General features: G+C 42.7%; 1 protein-coding gene across 5 annotated transcripts in view; it reads left to right on the forward strand.

Moving 5' to 3' along the window:
* The window catches only part of LOC135898265 (RNA binding protein fox-1 homolog 3-like), a 571,669-nt gene that overhangs the window by 512,478 nt on the left and 45,650 nt on the right, over nt 1–13,541 (forward strand). The gene's annotated exons all lie outside the window — the stretch shown is intronic.

Below are 13,541 nucleotides of genomic sequence, written 5' to 3' on the forward strand. Positions count from 1 at the left end.
GCTTGTAAATAGTGTCACTACACTACCTCATGCAGAGTTGTACTTGAGAGTTATTGCAATGAGACTGGAATCTTGTGTTTTCCAACTTTCTTAAAGTGCTGGATGAAAAAGAGAGAGAATGCAGCATTGAATTAGTTGTCCTTTAACACCAAAAGTGCATCTTGATAGTGAATTGTTAATGGCAAGGAAGCTGGCAAGGGATTTCTTTCCAAATGGGGCTGGCGTAAGCATAATATATAGCTTTATTGCATGCAAAGGAGCCCATTTTTCTATGTGGAGACAAACCATAAATCAAAGCACCCTCCAGTATTAAACTTGCAGTGATTTTCTCACCATTGAATTATCTGCAGTGAAAACTTCTAGCACAAAGCAACTGCTTAGCTGATTACCGCAGAGCTGCTTGGAAATTGAACCAGCCCTCGGGCTTGGTGAAAAAACACAGTCCGTGGATAGCATACACAGCTGTGTATATCTCAGCCACATTTGCAGTCATGCGCGGCGTATGGATCTCGCAAGTGGAGTGCAAAGTTCCCTTTCTCTCAAACGCTCTCCTTTCAACATAAGCCAGTGCCTCACTTTTTCCTGGATGTTTTATTTCGTAGTATAGCAGATTCCCATATGGGGCTGCTATTCAGCAATAGCTTACATCAGTCAAGATGTGTGTTTGGATCAGTGCGCTTCTTCCTACTGTTACTGTGTATACTTATTGACAAAGTTTAACAAACAGGCTGAAGTAAGTGAAGATATGCTTCCGGTAGAAGCAGACGACAAACTCTGCCACCCACGTAGCAATTAAACTTTGGCCACCTTGCTTATCGGCATGGTAGCCATTGAGTCTTGCTAATTTCAAATAGTTTTGAACGCTTAACTATACTCAAACCACACGACACCTAAATGTCAGACCACATGCATGTTTGCCAGCGTGCGCTCACTCCTGCCCGCTCCTGGTTTGACACCTTGCCGGATTTCACTTCATATTGAGCTAGTCGTAGCGCTTCAGTATGAGCAAGTTGGATGTGGCTACTATCTGTGGTCAAGCTAGTGCAGGACAAAGCCAGTACACGCCATGTAGCACGGCCAGACAGGAACATGTGAGCACAAGAGCACACTCCAGCCCTGTTGTGCACAAAGGAAATGCTGCAGTTGCATGTAGCTGCAGTCTGCTGCGTAGCGTAGATACCACGGCCGCCACAGGGCACCACAACAAGTGCACTGCAGCTTGCTGTGGACAATCGTGTTTGGCTACGTTTGGCGCGTTTAAGGTGCCAGAATTGAAAATAGTGGCGTCTGTGTGAACATTCAGGATGTAATTTGTACTACGTGCCATGGTGAGTTTCAGGAGGCGTACCGTTGTGGGCACATCCCACTTTGCCTTAGCCTTCGCAGTGCGAATATTTGAAGGAGTGGGAGCACCACAAACAATATGTTTGATTGCCAATAACTCCACTTCTACTGAACGCATTGAAGAACATTTCGTGGAAAAGTATTTCTGAAATACTATAGCGAAATTTAAGTTTATGTGCATTTCTCGACTTCAATAGGAAGTGGTTAGGGCCCCTTTAAAAGAAGTCTTGTGCAAAAGGCAATTTTGTATCGCCACTTGTTTTGCTGGCTACTAAGAAAGACTTATTAAATGTAAAGGCTCCCATAAATTTATAGGGGGGGGTCTTTTCTCTCTCTTTCTCTCGTTCTCTCTCTAAACTGAGCAGAAAGACTTTGCAACCCAGCAGTCATAAAAGGAAGGGATGTGTCAACGTTGTCAAGTGTAGCGAGATAGTCGGCTGATTTCCTGCCATCTTTCATGCCACAAAGTTTATTGACCCTTTTCACGGTAATCCCATGAGCACTGCCATGTTTGATCACGTGGTGACACGTCCATTGCTTTCCTCCGTGTTTACAATGGACATGCATGACACCGCTGCGGCTTAGCAAACCTCTGTTTCGAGAGATATTGTAGATGGTCACCGGGTGGACGAGCCGAAGCTTTGGCCTCAGCTTCACAGGACATGCAAAAGCACTTTCGGAGCTGATTTAAGCTATGTCCAAACAGCACGAGCAGCGTATATGATGCTTGTTCTGAAAGTGTGGCTAAATAGGTATTCCTAGCTATCCAAACTTTCAACTCGTGAATTGAATCGGGATTAGTGTGTTTTGCTCTTCATTCCTTATTTAGCATATATTTTAAAGCAGAAGTTGGGCACGTTTCTGACTTGGTAAAATTAATCGGTGCAGTCATTATCCAACTATTTTCTGCCCCATCGCTCGTGTGTCAATAGATTTGTTCTTGCTGCACACAAGGCTTGAAACGTAGCTGTATTGTGCATTGTAATACCTTGCAGCAAAGATGTATTACCCCTAGTAACTCGCTCTAGTGGACATATGCGCATACATTCAAGTATGCGCCCATTCACTTATTGACACGTTGGTGATAGAGTGGGTGTAAGGTTCCATGGCAGTTTGTTTGTTTGTTTGTTTATTTATAAAACACCTTACAGGCCCTGTCGGACATTGCGTAAGGGGGCAATGTAACAAAGAACTGCTAAGTACAATCGAAACATCTAAAAAATAAACCTAAGACAACTGTACAGTGCCTGAACTAAAGAACAAAGCACAGCATGTTCAAGCATAGCAGCAAAATAAGAGGAAGGAGATTATGTAGAAAGCACGCACAGGTGTTCACGAAATATTTTACGATCAGTTATCGAGACGATATCGTCTGAAGACCATTCCAGTGGGATATGGCAAGAGGTACAGCAGATAAATTGAAAGCAGTGGTTTTACCGAAACTGTGCTTGAAACTAAAATGATTATGTAATCTTGAGGACAAACGGGCGGGGGGGGGGGGGGGGGGGGGGGGAGGGGGGTTTCGAGTGGTAATATGCATAGCTTATCGGAATGAACACATTTGTGAAATAGACAGAGCAAAGCAACCTTGCGGTGGATGTCTAGGGGCTGTAAAGAAATATCGAGCTTGATCTGCGTTACGATGAAAATTCCCTAGTTATATATCGGGCAGCTCTGTTCTAGATGTGTTCCAGCATGGTTATTAAATATTCTTGGTGTGGTGGCCATACAGTGGATGCAAATTCTAATTGCGGGTGTACGAACGTCAGGCATGCTAATTTACACACTTCAGCAGATGAATTTTGCAAGTTGCGCCTGAGAAAGCCAAGCGTTTTAGATGCGGTTGTGCAAATTGTAGTAATATGCGAAGACCAAGAAAGGTTACTAGTGAGGTTTACACCAAGGTATCTGTAAGTAGTGGTATGTGACAGATTCGTGTTATTTATGGTGTATGTGAATATGGAGCTAGTGTGCTTGCGTGAGAACAATATATTATTACATTTGGAAGGGTTTAGAGATATTTTCCGTTATGTTACAACACTCGGTAATAATGTGAAGGTCAAGCTGCAAGGCGGTATGATCGTTAATGGAATTAATCGGTCGGTAAACAACGCAATCGTCAGGGTAGATGTGTATAGATACTGCGCACGAAACATACTATGACAGGAAGCAGCGCGACTCGCTTTGTCATTGTTTAACAAGCGATACAATGATGGCGGAGGAGCAAATTTCTGTATCTTCAAGGAAAGTCTTGCATCTCAATGGTAGCATGTACAGACAACAAGCAGTAAACAGCGCTAAAGAAAAGGACAAGGAGAGGGACACAGACAACAGCGCTGACTAACAACCAAGTTAGTCAGCGGACTTGGTTGTAGACTTGGTTGTTAGTCAGCACTGTTGTCTGTGTCCCTCTCTTTGTCCTGTTTTTTAGCACTGTTTACTGCTTGTAATCATGAACCAACCAGCCCAAATGCGTGCTCTTCTGCATGTACAGACGGTTGCAGCAGCGGCCTGCGAACTTGGCCTCACAAATTCATTCCATTCCTTAATATGCCAGTCACTATTTTTGCAGCCAACTACTGCACATGTCTTCAGTCCACATCATTCAATGCAGCATGATAGGAGCACAGTGCATTCGCGAAAACTCGGTTGTATTTCCGACAGCTGATTGCACAGAAGCAAGGTGGAAGCGGTAGTGGTTTCCTATTCATGTGCTGTCGTTGAGGCCACATGCGGCACGCCGCCGAAAGCCCCATCTCGTTTCTCTAGAACAAACTGCTCCGCGAAAAGGGTCAATACATTGCATAAATGCAGGAAGTTGGTTTTACTGGTTAAAAGAGGTTGTACAAGTTTTTATGTGATATCTCTGGCAGTTGTAAAGCATGAATGTTCTAACCATTCTGAACAGACACTTGTGAAATGGAGCACTATCTGCCATGCAGTTAAGGCAAAGAGGTTATCTGTATTAGTCTTGGTTTGTTCATGAGAAATGGGCTCCTTTTTAGTTTTTGTGTCTTGCTTGCGCTAGAGCACATGATAACTTTCTGAAGCTTTACAGAAGACTTAGTGGCAGAATTTTAAAGGAAAAAAAAAACGTAGTACTCATGTTATCGTTCTGTGGGTTGGGTAGAGCATGAAATGTTTTTAGCGTGCAGTTGATACTGTATCTCCAGTGTTTGTCTGCCGTTTAGACAGATCCTTCTGAATATTAATGAATCTAATGGTCAATCATAGAACAAGAAATGTTAGATTATAATGCCTAGTTCTGAAAGCTTTCTGGAAGTTGTCAGATGCCTGGTTGCATTCTGTGGGGTGCTTTGTGAAGTGCTGTGATACTAGAATTTGCAGCAGCAAGTTGCTGTTTGAGACCTTGACCCAATTTGTTTGTCACTGCAGGAAACTATTACTGCATTCATTGCAGTGGTAATTTCTCAGTTTTCGGTGATTGTAACTATATTAACATCATTCTCAGTTGGTCTTGGGCTCTCCCAACTTGCTGCACTTGTTCTGGACTTGTATTTTGGCCTGTTGGGACTTCTTGCACACTGTGACCTTTGTATTTGTTATCTCTTATTTGATTTGAAGCATTGTGCAGGCAAATTGGATTACATCGAATGGTGATAAGTCCATAAAGCCATTTCACCACTGTGAGATCTTGTCGAAGTAGATCGGAAAACCCTAAATAATTGGAACAAATTCTTCTCAAACTTGTTGAGAAGCACAGATTGACATATAGAGACAAGACAAGCTCTCATCTTGTTTCTCTTTTTCTGTGTGTAAATTTGTGCCTCTCTTTCAATAGCTATGTTTTACCAACTAGCACATCAAGAAATCCTCCAATTTTCATCCTTACTTAACCATGGCCATATACATTTGATAGTCCTATACCTTATCGTATCCCTTATGTACAGGTCTCACGAAATCAATGAGGATTCCGTGACTTTGTTATTTCACATGTGAAATGTTTGGACTGCATAAGGAACATTTCAGCAGGCCTTGTTTATTGAGGAGCAAATGTCATGGTGTGCTAGAAATATGACATGTTGTCTGTCACTTTGAATGTTGTCTTTTTGCTTGATGGTTTTTATGAGTGTTTATTAAATGTTTCTTTTTTTTTGTTTCAGTGTTTCTACCTGTGCTTTGCCGCCCTTTATAATTTTTGGTTTCTCAGAACCGCTTTGATGAAGCCATGTGTTTAGTTGTGGCAGAACAAATGAGTCTTCTCACAAGTTTGATGAGGATTGTACTTGAACAAAGAGTGCATGTATCTGCTGTTGATGGTTACATGCTCATTTGTTCAAGTTCATTTACTTGCCTTATTTATTTATTTTTCTTTATCTTCTCTAGCCACAGTGCGGTGTCAATAATTAGAAATCTGTTGACCTCATGGTGGTACTAACAGCAAAACTGGATGCATTTGTCTCATGAGCTTGGTCACCAACCCCACAGAATTTCCTTCTAATATTGCTAGAAAAATCTCTTGCACTGCATTTGTTCAGCTCCCATGGGAATGATGGTTAGTGCAAGGATTTGTCTAATCTTAATGCTTTTGGCTTCAGGTATTTTTGTCTTTATTACGCTTTATCCATGTTTATCGGTTTAAATTTCTGAGCACTCTTTCTAAACTCGCGAAGGCAACAAGTTTCTGCTGACATGTATAATCGCTGCGAAATATTGCAGTTATACTGCAATGTTTTGTTGAATATGATCTTATGTGCAAAGTTACAAAGTCATTCGAAGCTTGAAGGTCGAAGTTTATGCAAATCAGTGTGCTGCACATCATTCCCAATGCTGGCAGCGCTAAATACCAATACACTACACTAGATACATACTAATACAGTCGAACCTTGATGTATCAAACAGCGCGGTGATCGCAAAATAGTTCGATATAGCCAGAATTCGATATATAAAATCACGTAGAAAACGCATCAAAAACTAGCACAAATCAACCAATGAACCAATCGGGGCGCAATAGATACTCACATGAAGCTTCATACAAAGTATTTATTTCGTTCGCTGAAAGTACTGAAGCAGCGTAGCCTGCTTCATATTGGCAACTGCGTGCTTGACCACGGCGTCCTCAACATAGTCCAAACGGTCCACAAGAGACAGTCCAGCATACAATGGCCAAAGCAGCTACAGCCTCAGTTGCAGTCGGGAGCGGGGCAACATCAGCGCTTGCTGGATCAGCCGCAGTGTCTTTGTTTGGCCGCTCAGCAGTCACTTCTGCTGCGATCTCACGTCTATTAACTCCGCCACTGTTTCGGTGCTGTCGTCACCGCCAACGAAGTCCTCAATGCACATGCTGTGTGGCTCAGCACCGACAAAGCGCTCCAACTGGCTCCACGGCCGCCTCGATCGGGTGCACGGCGGGGGCAAGCCCCGCCGAGCGCGCGTGATCGAGGCGGCCGTGCTGGCTCCAAGCCACCGCGTGCGTACGCCGCTACGTTCAAATGGCGCCCTCGGCGCAACCGATGTGGGCAGCTGTCGTACGCAGCAGTCTGGAACGCCCATCGCGCCACCTCTATCTTCGAGAGTGGTGCGGGAAAGCTCGCCTCCTGTCAACGGAGCGCACTTGGTCTGAGGCGGCGGAGCTCGATATATCCATTTCACATCCGGCCCCGTTCGAAATAAAAAATTAAAAATGCATGCGATTTTCCATGTGATATAGAAAGTGTTCGATATACGCAATAATTCGATATATCCGTGTTCGATATATCGAGGTTTGACTGTATCAAACCTATGGTGTTCAGGTGTCAGTCCTCTGGCAACCAAATGCCATAGGTCTTAGTCGTATCTTGCACCATGTTACCACGTTTGCTGAAATTTTTTTTTTCTCTTTCTTTTTACAATTTGGCTAACGTTAGCTGGGACATGCTATATATTGTATTTGAACTATGTACCGTATTTACTTGCATAGTGATCAAACTGAGTGTCAGAAAGATTGGCGCAAATTACGGGTGCGTATACTTGTCCACTTTGAGGGGACAGAAACAGATGGGCATGTTTAGGTGCCAGGGACATAGAAACATATGGCCGGCATGCTGCAGAAACTGCGGCATCTATCCTAGTACAGCACGTTTCTGCTAAGGGGGGGGCGAATATCTTAGCTGTGTTGCAAGCGTCGGCGTATGAATAGGGTACACTTCTAATGTATTAGTGTAAACGTGGCTACTATCGTTGCTGCTCGCAATTTGTTGTGTGCCCACGAGTGCAGACAAGAATAATCGAAAGGCGCCCTTTATGTTGTTGTTGACCAAAACCATTATGAAGCCTACAAATAATAAAGGCAAGTTTGGTTATACCTCTTTTTGTCATGGAAATGTGGAAAGTAATGAAATGAGACATCTACGTAAGAATTTTTGGTGCATGCAGATTGCTTGGTTTGTCTTAAGAGTCGTTCGCGTAGCATTCGACAGATGGTACGTGCGATCATTATTAGCTAGACTTGGCACACGACATATCGCTGCGGCAAATTCGGGGTGCGATCATTACACGGGAAATTTTTTAAAAATTCGAATTTTGACGACAAAATTCAGAAGTGCAATCATTACGCGAGTGCGATCATTATGTGAGTAAATACGGTAAGTGGTATTCTAAACCTGCTTGCTTGGTCATTAAATAGGCTGCAGGGTTTCTGTAAATAAGTACGTTTCTATTGCCCTTCAGTCTGGCATCACACATTGAGAAAGTGATGTGCAGTTTTCCTGTTGACCACCATGATGCATCTTGTGTGAAGCGGTTTCCTCTCTTCATCTTTTGGTTTTGTTTTGGTTGCTCCCCTCTACTTGCTTATTTTTTTCTCTTTCTCGGCAGCATTTCTCACTCTGTGGTGGGTTAAATTGGATAAAGATTGTAGATTGGGGTTTGAAACATTGGCAGTTGAACCCTGTTATGTGCAAAGACCTGCTTTCAGTTTTCTTTTTTAGCATTTCTAAGATGTGTGCACATATACTGACTTGGCCAGCTCAAAGCAAAGCTTGTTGCTGGTGCATTCGCGTGGTATGCCAGTAAGTCAAGGAACAAATACTGTGCTTTGCCATTAAGGCTTCATTTTAACGCTGGTGCTGAACTTACCCCAGTTAGCTGAGGAGTAAATTTTTCTTTGACGAAACAGTGCATCCAAATAAGGGTACTGGCAGCTTCATAAGGCTGTGTTGGGACACTTTATTTATAATGCAAAATAAGAAGGCAATTATGCAGCAGCACAACCTAAGATGCAGGTTACAGTATTACGAACAGCCGTCCTGAAGGAAGCTGGAGCACAGCATGGTTTTGTCTTGGATGCTTTGAAATAATACAATCTGTCGAGAGCAATGCAAATTTCTTTATGGGTATGTGAATAGCTGTTTTTGAGACCGAATTAAATAATGCCAGAAACGAACTCAATATTGAATAGTTCTAGAATAGTAAACAGCGGTTATCACAATGAATATAAGACAATGTTCACCTCCTAGTATTAAAGTTAGCAAGTTTCTGTCATGATGTGCTATGTTATGAAGTGTTTATTAGAAGCTCAAATGGAGCATTAGCATCGAGCAAGTAGTTTCTTCACATGCCCAAGAACCTTCAGTCAGCGCGATCGATTGCTGTAAAGCCTGCAAAATACGGCTACCTAAGCGACGTAGCCTGCTCCACTACGCAAGCTCTCTCGTTTTTACGTCTATGCTGTATGCTCGCAGAGGTGTAAACTTACCATACTTTTGCTCCAATTTTATGTTTAATTAGGCGCAGTTCATATTTTGAGATATTCCGAAAGTATTCGCGTTTGTGAATAGGGACTATGCAATTTGAAAACTGGATTGAATGCGACACTGTTCGATTCATTATTCGAAAGTTATGAATACTTGCGCACCCCTAATTTAAGCTAACAGAATAGTTTTTTTAGTTCGAAATAGCACTGCTATTTATGACATTTATAGACAGCTAATACCTTGTCCTTATTCATGTTTACTGCTATTACATGGAAGTCAGGATTTTTATGCACTGTCATTTTGTGTGTCAGTGCTCAACCCAACCAGGTCAGTCATTAATCATGTGAAGCATGAATGTGTTGTCCTCCTTTTCAGGAGTGGTTAGCATCAATGTTTTGGCATCTGACATGCCGGTGGTGTGTTCTAAAGGCATTTATAAGGTTAGAAACTGCATCACATGAGACAGTAACTGACTTAAGGCTACCAAGCCAGAGATGATAGCCTTATACAGTGCTGCATTTTATTGCTTCAAGCTCATGCTGCGGTGTGTGTATCAGGAGCCCAGATGTAGCAGTTTTCACCAGTGATATTGGTCAATCTATTGAACAGTTACTGGTTGAGTAGTTAGTGCAGGAATTGAACTGAGCAGCTTGCACCTTGCAGATAAACATGATTGAAAAAAGTGTTGTATAGTGTGCCCATTGTTCTTTAATTGTCCGTGTCTAGCTCTAAGAAGCTAATGAGTTTGACCCACTTACCTCAAGAATCAGCTGTGGTGTTGATTTAGTGCCATTAAGACACAAGGACAGCTTAGCACCAGTAGAATGCAGAGGCACATTTGTGGGACTTGTGTATTGTGTATAATATACAAGGTATACACCATATCATTTAAAACTAGTCATGGAGCCTAGAGTTGGTGTTATCCAAATTAGGACTTCCCAGGTAAGGATAGTTCATGGTTGGCTATTGCTGTGGCTGTTCAATTGTAGTTGCCTGATGCAAAAGCGTCAACTAATAATTAACGCATGCCAGCTGGAAACGGCATTTCAGATAGTTTACAAGCTTAGCAAGTGTAAAAATGCGAGAGGGCCTTTTGAAAAAGCAGCAGTATGCTTCACATACCAGGGTTCCACTGCCAAACCAGAAATGGTGTACATCTCAGCTGCTTCAGTGGGTAAGCAAAAGGGAAGTAAAAGTGTTTTTGCTCTTCCCTTTGCCCCCTTCCTCATTCTCTCCCGTCCTCAACGAGGGGCAAAAAAAAATATTTATATACAAAAGGCAGTCTGCTAGCAAGAGCCCCCCACCCCCATCCTCCCACCCTGCCCCATCCACACATCCCTTCTCCACCTTCCCCGCAAACATTCGTACCCTCATCGCCACGTTGTTCCTCACACACACTGCTTTCTCTCTGTTGAGACTCACTCACACGCCTCTTAGCCTGTTGTCGTCGTATCGTCTGAGAATGCCAAGCAAGACCTGTGATGTTAGAGAGTTGCTTCTGCGCCATTGCTTCTTCCTCCTCACTTTGCCTTCTCTCTCTCTCCTTTGTTTCTTCCATTATGTCCTCTTAGCCTTGTTGTTGCATATTTTGGACAGAGCTTCAGCAGGTTCTGTTCCAGCCTGCAATTACTCGTAGAACCAAAGTATTTAAAATGAGCACCAACATTGGGAGATGCATTAAAGCATATGTAAAGCACAAAAGTCGGATTGAAAGTTTAAGGACTGCAGGATGTGAGAGGAGGCTGCATACTTTTGCAGCGAGGGGGCCACATAGCCTGGTCATGCATTGCGAAATGATTTTTGCAGTAATGGGCAGGACATAAAAAGGGTATACAGGACATGCAAAATGCATACATTTAGCACTTCGTGTGTCCTGTAGGCCCTTTCTATGTCAGCGAGCATTGTTTAACTGCGCGAACAAACGAACCACAAAGACAGCAAGGGACAAGGACGGGCGCAGTCCTTGTCCCTTGCTGTCTTTGTGGTTCGTTTGTTCGCGCAGTTAAACAATGTTCGCTAATATCTACCAACTCCCCCAACAACAAGTTCTTCTAAACCTTTCTATGTCCATGCCTGATAGTGCAAAAACTATTTCATGGTGCATTACCAACTCATCCAAATGACAACTTTGACTGATTATTCAGACCTCCAGCCTGTGCTAGTACATGCGTACGAAGTGGTATATGGTGTCATAGGCTGTAGTCACGAACTTCTCAGAAATACGCCTTTTCAGGCCCAGCATTCTGTAAACATTTGACACTGGCTCTAAATGAGGGTTCAAACTTAGTGGGAACAGATGAGCATGTGACTTCAGCTCCATGCCATGCCAGAAGCCTGCCTTAGTGAAAGCACTGTGCAGGCAAGGAACCGCAGGAAGTGCTGTGTGTCTCGGTGAGAATATAAGTTCGGCAGTCTGTACAGTACATATTACCACACATGGAATGCCAGAACTCTGTGGATGTATGCGGCGGCAGCAGCAGCGCTGTTAGCAATGTCTTGCGGTGGTATAAATTCCACACCAGAAGATGGAACCACCAGTGCTGTTATGCTTTGTCAGAGTCACTAGTATTCTGGTATTCCATGAATCATAATGTGTATACAAACAGGCTCAGCGTGCTCAGTTGTAAAAACATTGCCTACAGAGCAAAAAAAAAAAATATATTGGAGACTTTATAGACACCCCCTCACACCTGCACAATATGCAAAACCATCAAGCACAGAGTTGCTGTTACAATTCCCCAAAAAGAAAAAGGGAACAAAAATTTTACTGTCACACAGTGAGGCATGCATTGAGTTGAGGGTAATATGAGAAGAGCATGGCGTCATAAGAGTTGTGTTGCTTTAAGTTCATGTAACTGCAGTTATGCTGTCTTTATTATTGTTATGATTGCTGTGACAAGGTTCCCTGGATAGATCCTAAAACTGGCAGGCATATTGCAGACGGCTTTCTCTGGTAGTGAATAGAAATGTGCAAGTGCAAGCTTCTGAACATGCTTCCGATCACCAAGCAGTCCAGATCAGTTTCACACGTTTGTTAGTTTTGCCGTGGGGCCACTGTACTTCAGTTAGCTGGGTTGGGTTCATTTTTGTGCACATTGTTTTCTTTAGCTTAGTTGAGTAGTAGTCCTTTAAAAACTACATGCAATGTTGAAGTAAATTGTGGGCACCATTTTAAAAAAGATGCTTGTCCAGTAAAAGGCCTGGGCTTGTTAGATACAAGTGCTTTGCGAATAACTGGCTCCAGAAACAGACAGTAAGGTGCACTTGAGCTAGTCTTGTTGAAAGTCTAGCATTTGGCCTGTGTACATCTTCTTGTCCTGTCTGTTTCTACCAGTGATCAGCACGTGCACACTTGTGGCTTGACAAGGTGGGCATATCCCAACATTGGTGCTCATCTACATGGCTCATTCCATATCGGGCATACAATCTAGCCTCAAATCTTTCTAGATTAGCTTGTTAATGTATACTGCTTAGACTACTTGACACAACTAACACACTTTAGTTCTAATGCATTGGTCTCGTCTCTAAGTACGGTAGACAATTAGTGGAGCTTTTGAATTTGAAACATGTTTTGCTTTAGTATTGCACAGTGGCTGAATGCTAATAGCCTGAATGGGGTGCATAAACTGGAATGTGCAGTAAACCATAATGGTGCTGAACTTCACACTAACTGTTCACCATCTAAACGAACAACACAATGTGATTGTCATTGGTGCAGTGATACTAAATTGGTTTCTGTTAGCCTATTCATACCTTCATTGCCAAAGCCTAGGTTATGTGTAGATGTTAAAAAAGTTTCTCATTACTACTATTAGTCTGAATACTTCGCATTAACAAATAACACAGGCAAAAGTAGTTCAAGCAAATTAATCCGAAGAAGATGGCCTTGAAGTGATGAGAAGTAGTCGAACAAGGAATGTCTCTAAAGCCAACATTTCAACAAGGCGAATTGTCTTTGCTAGCGACAAAGGCAAGTCCCCATGTCGAAACATTGGCTTCAGTAACATGCATTGTTCTACCACTTTAATCACTTCAAGCAAATCAAGGCAGTTGGACGCTCTTTTTTAGTGGAGACAATTAGTCTGTGCCATATATTAGCTGCGCAGACCATATGGTAATTCGTTTCGCAAAAATAAAAATAACTTGCTGGATCACCCAGTGCTTTATTCTGCAGTAGTATAGCACGGCTGTCATTTTACGACCAGTGACAGTATTGTTGATGTACACAGCAACGGTGCTTTAATCTTGCCCATATACGAACCCACCTACAGATTATGCCAGAGCTCAAAAAGACTACACAAGCATTTCACAAATTCAATGTCCGCTTCTTTCGGCAAGTTTGTGGCGACATTAGGCAGCACAAATTTCACGATTCGTTTTGCAGCTCAACATTCCACCATAACAGAGGTTGGTATGTCAAATATTCGCTTAGAAATTGCACACAGTAACAGGCATCTTTAAAAGGCAGGTTCCTTCTTCTAAGGCAGATCGATTTTTCTAGCC

The sequence above is a fragment of the Dermacentor albipictus genome, chromosome 8 (assembly GCF_038994185.2).
Source record: "Dermacentor albipictus isolate Rhodes 1998 colony chromosome 8, USDA_Dalb.pri_finalv2, whole genome shotgun sequence".
In the NCBI taxonomy this organism is placed as follows: Eukaryota; Metazoa; Arthropoda; class Arachnida; order Ixodida; family Ixodidae; genus Dermacentor; species Dermacentor albipictus.